Source organism: Numida meleagris, chromosome 10, assembly GCF_002078875.1.
Source record: "Numida meleagris isolate 19003 breed g44 Domestic line chromosome 10, NumMel1.0, whole genome shotgun sequence".
NCBI classification, from domain to species: Eukaryota; Metazoa; Chordata; class Aves; order Galliformes; family Numididae; genus Numida; species Numida meleagris.
The window spans coordinates 11,874,565-11,887,562 of record NC_034418.1 but is presented as its reverse complement, the minus strand read 5'-3'; the positions used below and the strand labels follow the sequence as shown (position 1 = coordinate 11,887,562).

General features: G+C 36.0%; 1 long non-coding RNA gene across 2 annotated transcripts in view; it reads left to right on the top strand.

The window, feature by feature from the left end:
- The window catches only part of LOC110404361, a 143,925-nt gene that overhangs the window by 44,621 nt on the left and 86,306 nt on the right, over positions 1-12,998 (top strand). For both annotated transcript variants that reach the window (XR_002442182.1, XR_002442183.1), the window contains exon 3: positions 8,231-8,303. This is a non-coding gene — a long non-coding RNA (uncharacterized LOC110404361). The remainder of the gene's footprint in view (positions 1-8,230; positions 8,304-12,998) is intronic.

Sequence of the window (12,998 nt, the reverse complement as noted above, 5' to 3'; positions counted from 1 at the left end):
AAACTGCAATTGACAGATAATGTCTGATGGTTTTAAAATGTCTGAGCGTGCTGCGTACAGTGTTCTTCCACATTTGAAAGAACTTGAAAATCTATTCCCACTCTTGCCATTAGTTTCAAAATAATTTGCTATAGAAGCCCTTCCACTTCTCCGGGTTAATTTCCCTTTCAGATAATCTTTAAAAGTATTTTTATTAATTTGTGTCATTGTGGTTATTTTCAGCTGTGATCAGGTTCTGATCTGCTTATATGGCCTACTCTGGAAGTCTTGAATGTTAATTTTTGATGCGATTCTTCACATTCTCTATTAATCAGAATCATCTGCTAAGTGGACAAATCAGTGTAACAGCTGATGCTTTGGTTTCCAGCATTTTTGTAGAGCTCATAAAAGGTAATTAACCCACAACTTTGTGAAGAATGCTTATACTGCCATGTAGCATTTTTATCTGTAACTTCATGACCAACAACTGCTGAAAAATACAGTTCTTTCTTGACATTATTCACCATTAACTGTCAGATACCCCAAACTTCTATAAGAGTTGAAACGGTTATGAAGTAGATAGCTACTTCTATTCAGCACAAGCTTATCAGAAATATTTCATGTATTTGGAAAACATTACAATATCTATAAAAAGCTCTTTCAAGGTGCACACTGTAAATTGAAGTAGTGAGATCTGTTTGCAATGGTAAACCTGGATTGCATATAGATTCTTTTTCTCTGTCACCTATAATGGTGTTATACATGTGCGTTAGAGAGTGCAATATTTTCTATTGAGTTGTGTGAGTCATAGAATAGGTCTCTCTCTTCTCTGACTAAAGAATTTTTTTTTATTTTCTTAGGCAATATTGTAGCATTAAGGCTGTGGAAGACTTTTATCTTTGAACTTTTTTTTTCCCACAGTAGGAAAATATGCAATTATTATTTTATATTTTAAGCTAAATGCTTTACCTGCAAGTGCATCACAAAAAAAGTGGGAGAATGAAATATCATTCCTTTCTCCTGTTGTATATGAGCATTCTTTGGCTATGCTACTTTGCAGTAGGAGGAAAAAAACGTGGCTTACATTTGTCTGTAGGATGACAGTCTTTTCAGATGTTTGTTTTGAAGTGGCCGAGGTTGAGTCACGCAGATCCCATTTTCCCAGTCACCTACCTTGTACTGCTTCTAAAAAATACTTCAGTCAGTAGCCTGAAGTGGTAGGGATCAAAATTATTGGGTGTTTTGGAAAATTTGTGCCTGAATATCCACTGCAGTGTATAAGGATTATTAGCAGCAGTATCTTATAGAGAGTATATAAACTGCAGATGACTTAACTGTGTGCTCAGTCAGAGGAGAGTATGGAGCTTTCGCCCACAAGGAGAAGCCTCTGAACATGAGTCATCTTCTCAAGACATTGCTTTCCTTAGAGTTGGATTAACTATGGAACCATTAAATTTTAAGACTAAATGGATATCTCTTTTTTTCTTCTGTGGTTACACACTGTAATTCACACCTGTATCTCCACATTTTCTTCTTTTCATCTTAGCTGTTCAGCATAGCAGAATTATGACGTTTCCATTATATTACCTGTCTTCTACAGACTTACGATTTCAGTTTAAGCAATTTAATTTTATATGGCATAGAATACGGCACTATGCAGCTTTTATGCAGACAAAATTTGCATTACTTATAAGCATCTCTAGTGAAAATTCTTCTTAACTTACACATTTCAATTTATGTTTCTCATTCTTGACCATAAGAATGTAAAAAGTTTTATATTCTGAACTTGATTGGAATAGCCATCAAGTAATCCTGCTTACAGCCCCATTATATTTTTTAAAATTACCTGCCCTCTATTGTGACACAACTCCCCTTGTGTGGCAGCATAGACGTATAAATATCTTCTAAACTTCTGTCGGCGAATATTGTTTTCTGTCATCACAATTGCACCATGAAATATGAAAGTTCAATTTCCTCTTCATTTCCTTTTAATAAAACTTCTGTTCATTTCATTTTTGAAAAGAGATTGGATCTAAATTACTTTGACTTCTTCTGGCCTAACTTTGGTGAATGTTACAAGAGAGAATCTGAAACCCTTTTAAAAACCAGCAAGGAGATTAAGGAGTGTATTCTGGGGGGGGTTGTACTTGCATACTCATCTCTCTTTCAATACAAGTCTTTTGCATTTAGAAATGACAGTATTGATTCCAGCACTTTGTTCCAAGAAGCATAAATACTGTGCCCACTGCTGTAGCTGCTCTTTAAAACTTAACATTTCCAAACAGCAATTTCTTGTTTGAACAGTAGGCAAGGGAGTTAGCTGCAGAAGTAAATTTGCCAGATTATTTTTCATCAGAAGCCATTGTACTTTATGGTATTAATGCAGCCTTTTTAAATTTCTGTAGTTAGCATTCAAAGGGATGGTAACTGTGATCTTTATCTGTCAGTGGTCTATTAGTGATCGAGTTAATGGAATTAAGCCAAGAGAAAAAAATTGGATAAGGCAAGTGTCAGTTTCACAGGTTGGCTCTCCCTGCAAGTAGTACCTCTTTTCTTCCTGTTTTCTCGGATATATTGTAGGACCTTCAGCTAAAATTAAAACAGTGACTGAGTACACTCAGTTTATATATGAATAGCTTATATTTGTGGGTCTGTCCACTGATATTGGAGGTTTCTGGGCTCAATAACGTCTTCTAAAACGCCAGGTTAAAAGACCAGCCATTCTCATGATACTGTGTTTCCTGTTGTTCACTTAAGGTAAAGTGTATGCTGAATCCTGTGGAATTGATGGAATTTCTGCTTAAACATCTTAGACAAAAGTGTAGTATTTTAGAAAATATGTTGTGACTGTTAGAGGCATAAATACGAGCAGTTGTTTCAGGGTGCATAATTTTATGTACATTTGCATCTGCATTGGTGGTGGAATACGTGTGCTCAGAAGGGAAGATTTTTTTGATTCTATTCTGAGACAAAAACCGTATGATGCAGGTACTGAATTTTCTTGCCATTCTAGAAATGGTCTTTAATCAGCTGAGATGGAATGGTGCAACTGGCAATGGTTCACCATTCAACATTGTTCTGTAGGCAAAACACAGTTTTCTAAATTTTTGTGATGCATAAATCCAGGCAGAGGAAATGGTTTTGACTGTACAGAAGCACAGTATTTGCAGGGTCAGCTTTCGTGTGTGCATCAAGGAGCTTTGTTGCTGGAGACCATAGATTCTTTTGAATTGTTTCAGAATGTGAAGCTAGGACTGATACTTTGTGGATGAACCACCTCTGTGTGGCTATGAGTCTGCATCTGAGAGTGATACCAAAAAAATTTCCTGCAGTTGATCCATCTACAGTGGTGCTCAGCATAACATGTTTAGAATAAACATTTCTATGTAGAGATGTGACACAAGATTTTGATGTTTTTTGACAATGTTTTCCAGTTTCTCCATTAAATTGATAATGAGTTTGAATTCTGAAGGAATCACATAGGATAATACGTTGGCTCCACAACAATGTAATTATTGATGTTAAACTATTCAAGTAATTCTCTTGTGCACTGAGATCCAACAAGTTTGGAACAATGTTTCACGTAACTTCCAGTGTGTAATTGAGAATTGTGCTCTAAATCTCTGTTGTTTGGAAAAGACAACCTTCATAGGGCAGTGGGCATGGAATAGGCTCCCCATGGCAGTGGACACAGCCCCAAGCTGCAAGAATTCAATGAGCATTTGGAGAGCACTCTCAGACATAGAGTTTGGATTTGGAGTGGTCCTATGTGGAGCCAGGAGTTGGTCTCGATGATATTGGTGGGTCTCTTCCAACTCAGGATAATCTATGGTTCTGTGGTTCATCAGACAGCCTTAGTTTGGGTGGGAGCAAAAAAGAAAAGAGAAGAAGGACCTCAGACCTCAATTTCACTTATTATAATAAATCAGTTTCATACTCATTTGTGTTTAATCTCCATTGAAAATTTACATTATCCGATCAGAACAGGGGAGATCAAGTGTCACATAAAAATTCAACAGGAAACTCATGGAATGAATCAGTGAAAGTACAACTCATATATGGAGATTTTAAACCCATCTAAATTCTAATAAAAACTTCTAAATCCTGTTTTAGACTGAACAAGAAGGAAGCTCAGGAACTGTAACATCCCTGAGAGGCCCCTCAAAGTGCTAACATACTAATATTTAATCATTATTAGTCTTTGTATGTGCAAATTAAGTAATTTAACTGAAGTGAGTATAGCTTTCATTTTATACATTTTATTCTGAGAGGTAGTAGTTTATAGTGACAACGCTATATCATCATAATCTTTGAATATTTAGCTGATTAGAAATATATTCTGTATATTGTAGGTGACATTTAACGCGTTGAATTAAAATTTCTGGTACGTGCGATAGGAGAAGGGCTTATGTGATTTACAGTGGATCTAGACATTACTTCATGAGATTTGAGCGTGTGTATATGTCACCTTTGAAAACCAGAGAAGCATAAGGAGAGATGAAAAAGGAGAAGGAGGCAGTCAAATGAAAACAGAAAAAGCAAAAGCAATCTGCAGTGGATGAATTAATGAATTCAAAGTGATGGACTCTAAATTTTCTACCTTGAAATGAGAAAGATATGTGGTCTAAAAGTGGATTGTTTCCTGATCAGCAGTAGCCAAAAAAAGAAAACAGAGCATTAAAAACAATTAGGTCCAATGATTTTATAAAATCAAGGGTGTATAAAGAAGTGGGAAGCAGTGAGGTATCTGTATTCCTATCCACATTCCTCTGGTTCCAGGGGACAATTGCTCTGAAGTAATTTACTGTCCTATCTGCTGCTTTTTTTCTTCTGGACTTCCAGGAGGTTCCTTGTTTGGTGAAGTAAGCCTGAAACAAGCCAGGAGCTTGGAATATTTGCTTAATACTAACAACTAATGGTGGAAAAACTGAAATGAGAAAGTAGCCTTTTGACATGGTGTGTGCTCCATATTTACAGTCTTTGTCTGGGCGCAAGACAGCTCTCCCTCCTTCAGCCTGTATCTGTGTGGTTGGTATTCATAAAGCTGTTTAAAGTTCTAACTTTGGTATAGAATCAAGGTAGAAAAATAATGCAGAAAACTATTGTATCAAAATGTCTGCATTTTAATCTCTTGGCTTAAAAATCTATTTTAAAAAATCCGTGTATTTGCATTTTGGGAAGTGAGATCTAAAATGTAAAATTATGTTAAAATACTTTGAACATTAAACACATTATTCAGATTTACTATGAGGAATTCCGTCCCTTTGCTTCATATGCATTTCCATGTCAGACACCATCCTGTCAGATTGCCCCTCTGCTGCCATCTGTCACAGGACAACAAAATGTAATGGAATATTGATGGGAAGGTTCAGCCTACCCCACCACCAATATCTAGCTGCCTCTGATGTTGTGAGCTAACATAGTAAAATAGGAGGTATTACTTTCGGAGCAGCCCTCATAGTTCTGAATTCTACTTTATGTAGGTGATTTTGGAGCTAAACAGACAATTGCAAATTAATCCTTCATTTGCTACTGTATCACCTTTTTTTTTTAAACAAACTGAGCTGACAGATCAGAATAGCACACTACACATTTACTTATGCTCATTTTTTACTTGGCGACAGGATGAATAGAATAAGGAGGGTGAGTTAGTTTAAACTACAGTTTGAAACAATTATAATATAGTTCCTTTTTTCTTATCTTGTGCTGTGAATGAAATTCTGCCAACAGTGATAAAGTTCTGTTCATCTGAATCTGTTGACACACTATTTTAAAAAAGTAAATCAGCTGCATAAGAGTCTGGGGAATTTTTGTTCAGCAATGATTATATTTCATGCAAATAAATAGTATGTAATGGAGTTCAAGCATTAATAAAATACTCATCTCTTAATAAAAATACTTTTTAACCTAGGAATAAAATAATGTTCCTGTGTACGAGTAGATTTCTACTGGGAGAAAATAGAAAAGGCAGGGCTTACTGAGAAAGAATGCTGGTGTAATATCTTTTCTGTGCTTGTTGGTTTTATAAGGCCTGTAATAAATGAAAAATTAATTTAATCGTACTCCATAATTGCAAACTTTTGAAGTAATAATACTCTAGATTCAGACAGTATCATACTTAAAATACAGTGAAGCTGTGTATCACATAGACCAACAAAATCACGCATTAGCAAGACATTAATGGCCATAAGTCTGCCGGGCAGTAAGAAATAAAGAGTAGATCCTTATGCCCAAGAGTACATTTTAGTAGAACCTGAGAAATGCTGTTCAGTTCTGACACAGACGTTCAATGGCAGCTTTCTTTTTTATCTGAAATAAACTTTTTTCAATTTTTATTATCATCACCAATGTTAATTAATTTGAGGTGGACTATTTTATTCTGGTTGATAAGAGCAGTAAAGCTAAGTGTTTTAAGTCTTGATGCTTCAAGATAATTTTGTTGTGCTAGGAGAATATCGTGCAGTATTATGGTGTAGTGGTTATTTGTATGGCTTTCACATCTGAGAGCTCTCGTTTTGTGCCAGGCTACCAGTGTAGCATATGCTGATTAATATGATGCATTAAGCAAACTAGAGCAATGATCAAAACTGCTCTTTGTTTGATTTTTTTTGAATTACAAGTATTATAGATGAACAATTTTCTTTTAATTTGCAACAGATGTGCTTACTTTTTTAGAATCATTAACAGGCAGTTTGCTGTAAAATACTTGATCAGTTAAAGCTTTTTCTATAGCCATTTGTTTTCAGCAGTGTTATCAAAATAACAGCAGCATTATGTCATTCCTAGAGGGTAGTTTTCTTTTCAGTCATTGGCCTGCGTAAATTTTGAAAAATATGCTGCTAAATTTTTATGTGGCTTTTAAAGAACACATTAAACAGCTTGACTTCCATTGGTTACTTGGGATGATTTTTTTGTACATATGCAAAAATAGGCACACAGGTACAAAATAATTCCTATATATGGACTCATGTTTTCTTTTTTTGCAAACCACACTCCCTATTTTAGAGCATGCATTCAATACATGACAGTGATTCAAGACAATAAGTCATAATTCCTATTAGCAGAGGTTCACTAGAAATGTTTTATCATCCAATATTTGTTTTGAGAATTCTATTCTTGCAGAGATGTGTACAGAAGACTGTGTAGCTGTAAAAATTTCTAAAATAATCAGTTTGTTGTCTTTAAAGTTTCTCTCAAGTAGATAATCCTATTTCCCTATTATTGCAAACTTCACCGTTTCTTTACGACCAAGAGACCTTTTGTAGACTTGGAATTACACCTGAGATGGAAGAAATTAAAAAGAAAATAGCTTTTTCACTGGGGCATTACTTTAATGTTGCCCATCTTCTCCTCTAAGAATGTAAGGCGTGCCTCCATCTTTTCAAATGTTTTCAAACTTTTCATTAGAAGGACAGGCTTTAATTGATTTTTAAAAATATATTTATTTCTTATTTGCTTGCTAATTCAATCCTGGATATTCTGCAGGGTGTTGGAAAGTGCCTGCTTAAAACTAGAATTACAGAATAGAATCATAGAATCATAGAATTAGCTAGGTTGGAAAAGACCTGCAAGATCACCTAGTCCAACCATCTACCTACCACCAACAACCCCACTAAACTATGTCTCCCAATGCTAGATCTAAACGTTTCTTGAACATCTCCAGGGACGGTGACTCAACCACCTCCCTGGGCAGCCCGTTCCAGTGTCTGTCCACTCTTTCAGAAAAGTAGTATTTCCTAACATCCAGCCTAAAATTATTTTGCATTACTCTTTATTCCATTTTTGTTCTGTTTTACTGCCAGAATGGGGGGAAAATAAGTAGAAGTTTAGCAGAGGAAGTTCTTATAAAAAGCACTAATTATTAACCTTGGTGTTATGTCAACAAGGTGTTCAGCTGTGGCTGAGAACTGAGTGTATGAGAGGCACCTCAGTCCACCTACTACCATGTAATGCTGATGTATTCTGAAGACTGACCTACCAAAACTCAATCTCTTTGCTGTGACATACCTTGAAATCCTTTTCGTACCATGTATATTTGTTAGACTGTAGCACACTTCAGACAAGGTTCTTTAAATGTAGTCTTAAATGCATTTTCTACAAGACTGCCTTTTTTTTTTTTTCATTTTTTGGGAAGACTTGGTGCTAAGTTTACCATATTTAGGTTTTTCTTTTGCACTGCTGTTCTCCTGGAAATAAAGTTTATAGATATATTCTTTTTTATGTCTGTCTGCTGTTTTTCTACTGTTCACAGGAGTAAGGAAAAGACTTCACCTGGAAGCAGGCACTGGAGAGAACCTGGAGGGCTGCTGGAGCTGGCGTTGGAGGTACAGCCACAGTAAGCTGCAGAAGAGATTTGTCTGCAAGACGTTTTCCTCATTTGAAATGTCAGGATAGCTAGGTAGCCACAGGGCATCTACATGTGCTTTTACAGTAAACGTGAGGGCTTTAGGGAGGCTTTACGTTATAAAACTGCCTAGGTTTCACTGGCTCAGGAAAGAAGCAAGGCAATCAGCATATTAAAGCTTTCTTTTGCTTTGTTAATTCCCATACATTCCTGATAACAGCATTTGTCACAGAAATTGGCAGCATTTCAACATTGACTTTCCAGCTCTTGACAAACACATTCATATTTAAAGTGTTCATTCTATACAGCGGTGGAAGTGTTTTCTTTTTATTCGGGAATAAAGCAGGAAAGCATCCTGCCTTGGTTTTTTTGGCTTGAGACCACAAAGATGCTGTAAAAGCTAATTCTGAGGGTTACTTTTTTTTTTCCATTACACATCAATGAGTATAATTGGAGAAAACAGGTTAAAGATAAATTTAGCGTTCTCAAGGAAATGATTATGTTAAGCCTCTCTAGAAAATGTATTACTTTGTTTGCTCTCGTTTTAGATGAATATAAGAGCATATTAAACACATTATTCACACAGATTCTTAGTAAACATGAAATTTATGTTTCTCCAGCACGTTACATTTTGCTTCTTTTTTTTTTTTTATCCCAAGAGTCTCTGCTATAAAGGTGTAGTTAATTTCTAACGTTGGTAATTTCAGTTGGTGTGATAATCTGTTGCATTATATCATAAAATTTCTACGATCTCTGATGCCTGTTAAATATGAACCTGAGCAAATGAAGTACAGCTCTCAAATGGTATCATTATCAAGGTACATACCGGCTGTACTAATCTAAAGTGTAACATACTCATTGTGAAAAATGCTGAACAAATGGTTGTGTACTGGAAAACTTCTTTTACTATTTCTGATAGTTGTAAAGAAATAGGGCCAAGTGCAGGACCAGCACATACGGCGGCACAGAAATGTTAGAAGGGTTGTAGTTCTTCATTGCTTATTTCCTAGGCGGCATATTATATCACAAAGCCTGTATTAATTGGCTGCTTCTTGCTGCTGAATGAAATATTAAAAATGCCACATTTCTTGCTTTTCTATTAAATTTTCCAGTACCTGAATCTGGGGAATTTTACAGATTAAAGCTCCCGAAAGATTTGTGCTCACCTTTAAAATATACTAAAACTATATATTACTTCACATCAAGTGGTAAGAGTTATTTACATCCTCAGTATAAATGTACACTTGCTTTTTGTTTAGGTACAGATGAAATTGAAGTACTTGATCACTATTCTTTTTTTGTTCCTTGCATGATTTCCCTGCGTATGTAATTCCTGTACTGCAGTCAAGTATTATAGGAAAATATGCATGAAGAAGAATGCGTAAAGAAGAAATCAAGCAGGAAAAAAGACATCAGATGTTGTATTAAAAAGAGCAATGCAAAACAAGAGGATAGAAGAGCAAGGTGCTATCTATCACTCTGGCATTTCAGGATAGTACTCTTTTTCGCCAGTCTGTTGAATGCTTTTCCTAAGTATTGCAACTTCTTTACTTTTTGGGTACTATTTTGTAGTTTAACTGTACTTTCAAAAAGATACATGAACACTGTGAAGGCCTATGAAGCCTTTTCCCTATGAAACTTTTCATATTAAGGTAGAAAAAAAAAAAAAAAGACGCTTTAGAAAGTTGTCTCAAGAGAAACTGATCAAAACTCCTCTTTTTCTGCCCATTGTTGTCAGAATACCACTTCAAAAAGAATTTCCGTAAGAATCTCTAAATAATTCCAGCGAGAATTTAAGTAAGAAAGCATTTTAAAAATGCTGGAGGAAAAAAAGAGAAAATACTGAAAAAAAAATCATAGATATATGTTTTGCTTTAATTTTGTTAATTGCTAAATTTAAATTGTTAATTTGCTTTAATTTGCTTTAATTTTTCTTCTGTTTCTACTGCAGAAGTATAAAATTTTTTCATAGCAAACACGAAGTCAACCCATTTGCAAGTTACTCAAATTAGTGCAACCTGTTAAAGTATCCTTTCTAGGTAGAAATCAGTAAGTAAATTTGTAAAATACAAATGTCAGAAAAAAAATTATGCTTGAACTTAGATATTAGGAAGAATTTATTCTCAGAAAGAATGTTGATGCATTGGCGCAGGCTGCCCGGAGAGGTGGTGGAATCACCCTCCCTGGAGGCATTCAAGAAGAGGGCAGATTTGGCGCTGAGGGACATGGCTAAGGGGACATGGTAGTGATGGTTTGATGGTTGGACTAGATGATCTTAGTGGTCTTTCCCAACCTTGATGATTCTGTGCTTTGAGCACTTAGCGTTTCAGCTGATAGCGGTCTTGTTTCTGCAAGTACTAAGCTTGTTCAGCTCCTGCAGTAGTTTGAGATAGGCCCTTCTGTGTATGTCGTGCTCTTTTTTATTATGAAAATACTGTATTTAAGAATCTTACAAATGTTGATTATATTTCAGTATAATGTATTTAATAAATTTCTGTCACAATCCAGAATTTCTTCACAGATACTGGGAAATAGGAAGGGAAAAGACAGATGTGAATGCAGTTGGTTTTCATGCATTTTATGTGTGTATTTTTGTCATCTCCTTGTGCCAGGCTGTTGCAGTGAGAGGACTCCAGGCAGCAGCCTTTTGTATATGGAGAGAACTTTTTGCCCTCCACAGTGCAGCTGCAGTGGTACTTGGCAATGCAGGAAGGTGAATTCCGAGCACCATGGGACTTTGGTGTGCACCACTCTGTCCGCAAACTGACCTCCTTATAACTAACAGTGTTGTAGGCTTCGAAAGAAGCAAAGCTGACCGGCATAAAAGCAACCCCTCATTAAAATAGAAAAGAAGGATGGGATGAGGAAAATTTATCTTGGACACATGTGCGTGTATGTTTGTTGGAGTAGTTTTCTTTTGAGCGCATTCCAGAGGTTGTGTTGTACAAATGTTTTTGAACTGGATATCATTCATGAAAAATATGTTCCCACTTAGAGGTGGTGCAGAGCCTGCATGTTTTCAGAACAAAAATATTCTAGCGTAGCTCCCTCAGTACTGCAGCCCAGTAACACGTACAGGCCCCAGCTGAGATCATGGTACTACATGGAATAAAACCTCTTAATTAAAAAAAAAAAAAAAAAAAATTCTCAAAAGACTTACAAATAAGATCCTCAGGACATGCGTGCAAAGTCAGCTATGAAATCTTTTTCCAAAGTTCACCTGAAGGAGTAGGAGCTGGATTGTGTCTGCCTCTTCTCCTCATTCTGTCCAGGCAGCCTTAAGCCTTCATGTGTTTCTCTCTGAGCAGCAGAGGAGAGAATTGTACACTTATATTAAGAGTCAGACTGTACAAGAGGTTGTGAGGTTGGTTTGTGTTGTGTTTTTTTTTTTTTTTTTTTAATATCAGATTATAGAAAGTAAAAATGTCAGGAAAAGGAATTTGAGGGAAGGGAATTAAAATAGCAGGAGATCAGAAATAGAAGATGTTTGACAAGCAAGATGCAGTGAAAGGAAATGAAAACAGGCCCAGAAAATATCTGTACAGACGGCCCAGTTTCCAGTGTTCATGGGGGAGTTAAGATTATAATGCCGAAAACAGAAACAGACTTTTCAGTTTATGATACAGAAAACCACAGACTGGAGCAATGAGACTGGAACGCATCTTTTGTAAGTTAAATTCAAGACAGAGCTCTAGAGCATTCCAGGATAGCCTGTAGATTTCTATAACAGTAACAGATTTTTAATAGTTCTTTTGACAATGCATGAGGGATTGAAGGAATAGGATTGCAACCAAAATCTTTTTTTAAAAGATTCTTAGCAAGCCAAGGAAAGAGTCTTAGAAGGCTTAACTCCTTGGTAGTTCAGATGCTATGATTGCTAAATGAAGGATGAGATCACCAAGTACCTAGACATACAGAGCATATGCTAATAAAATCTATCATGAGATTCTGCCAAACACAATTAGGGTGTGTTAGAAAGCCTACTGAAATTATAAGACAATGCCAAACCAAAGAGTTCATACCTGCCAAAGGCTGCATGTGGGAGGCATTCGTCTCTGTTGCTCAATTGGCCAATGAGAAGGTTGAAAATTGTGGTCAAAAGCTGTCTAAAAATGTTTGAGTGTATAATACAAAGCACAATGCCACAAGTCTGAAGCAGAAAACTAAAAGAAATATGACAGCCTGTTGTTATATATAACATAATACAGATGGTAAAAATCATCTTAAGACAGGAAGGATTTTTAATGTCTTTGTATTTGCATTTGAGACAATCTGTGAAAACCCTGAATTTCAAAGAGCTAAAACGTCCACCTGGTGAGGTCTTTTCCAGGTGTCTCAAAATTAGTCACACAGAAATTAGACTACCATTAAAGCAGTCATGAAGTATATGCATCCCTAAAGCCCAGCTTGGTCAAACGCTAATGATTTCTTTCTAATGATTCTTGTGTTAAATGACACAGCCACTGCTGGCCAGATCTCAGCATGAGGAAATGACATTTATTTTTCTGTTGACGTAATAAGGATTTGTCTTATCTTCTGTCTCCAGAGATAAGACTAGTAGACTAGCACTTGGAGTCCTCACAGAGATTGTTCTCAAAATGAAAGCAAGTGATTCTGAAAATGAAACCAATGAAACCAGGTATTGCGAAAATCCAGGTTAGTGATTGTAGATACC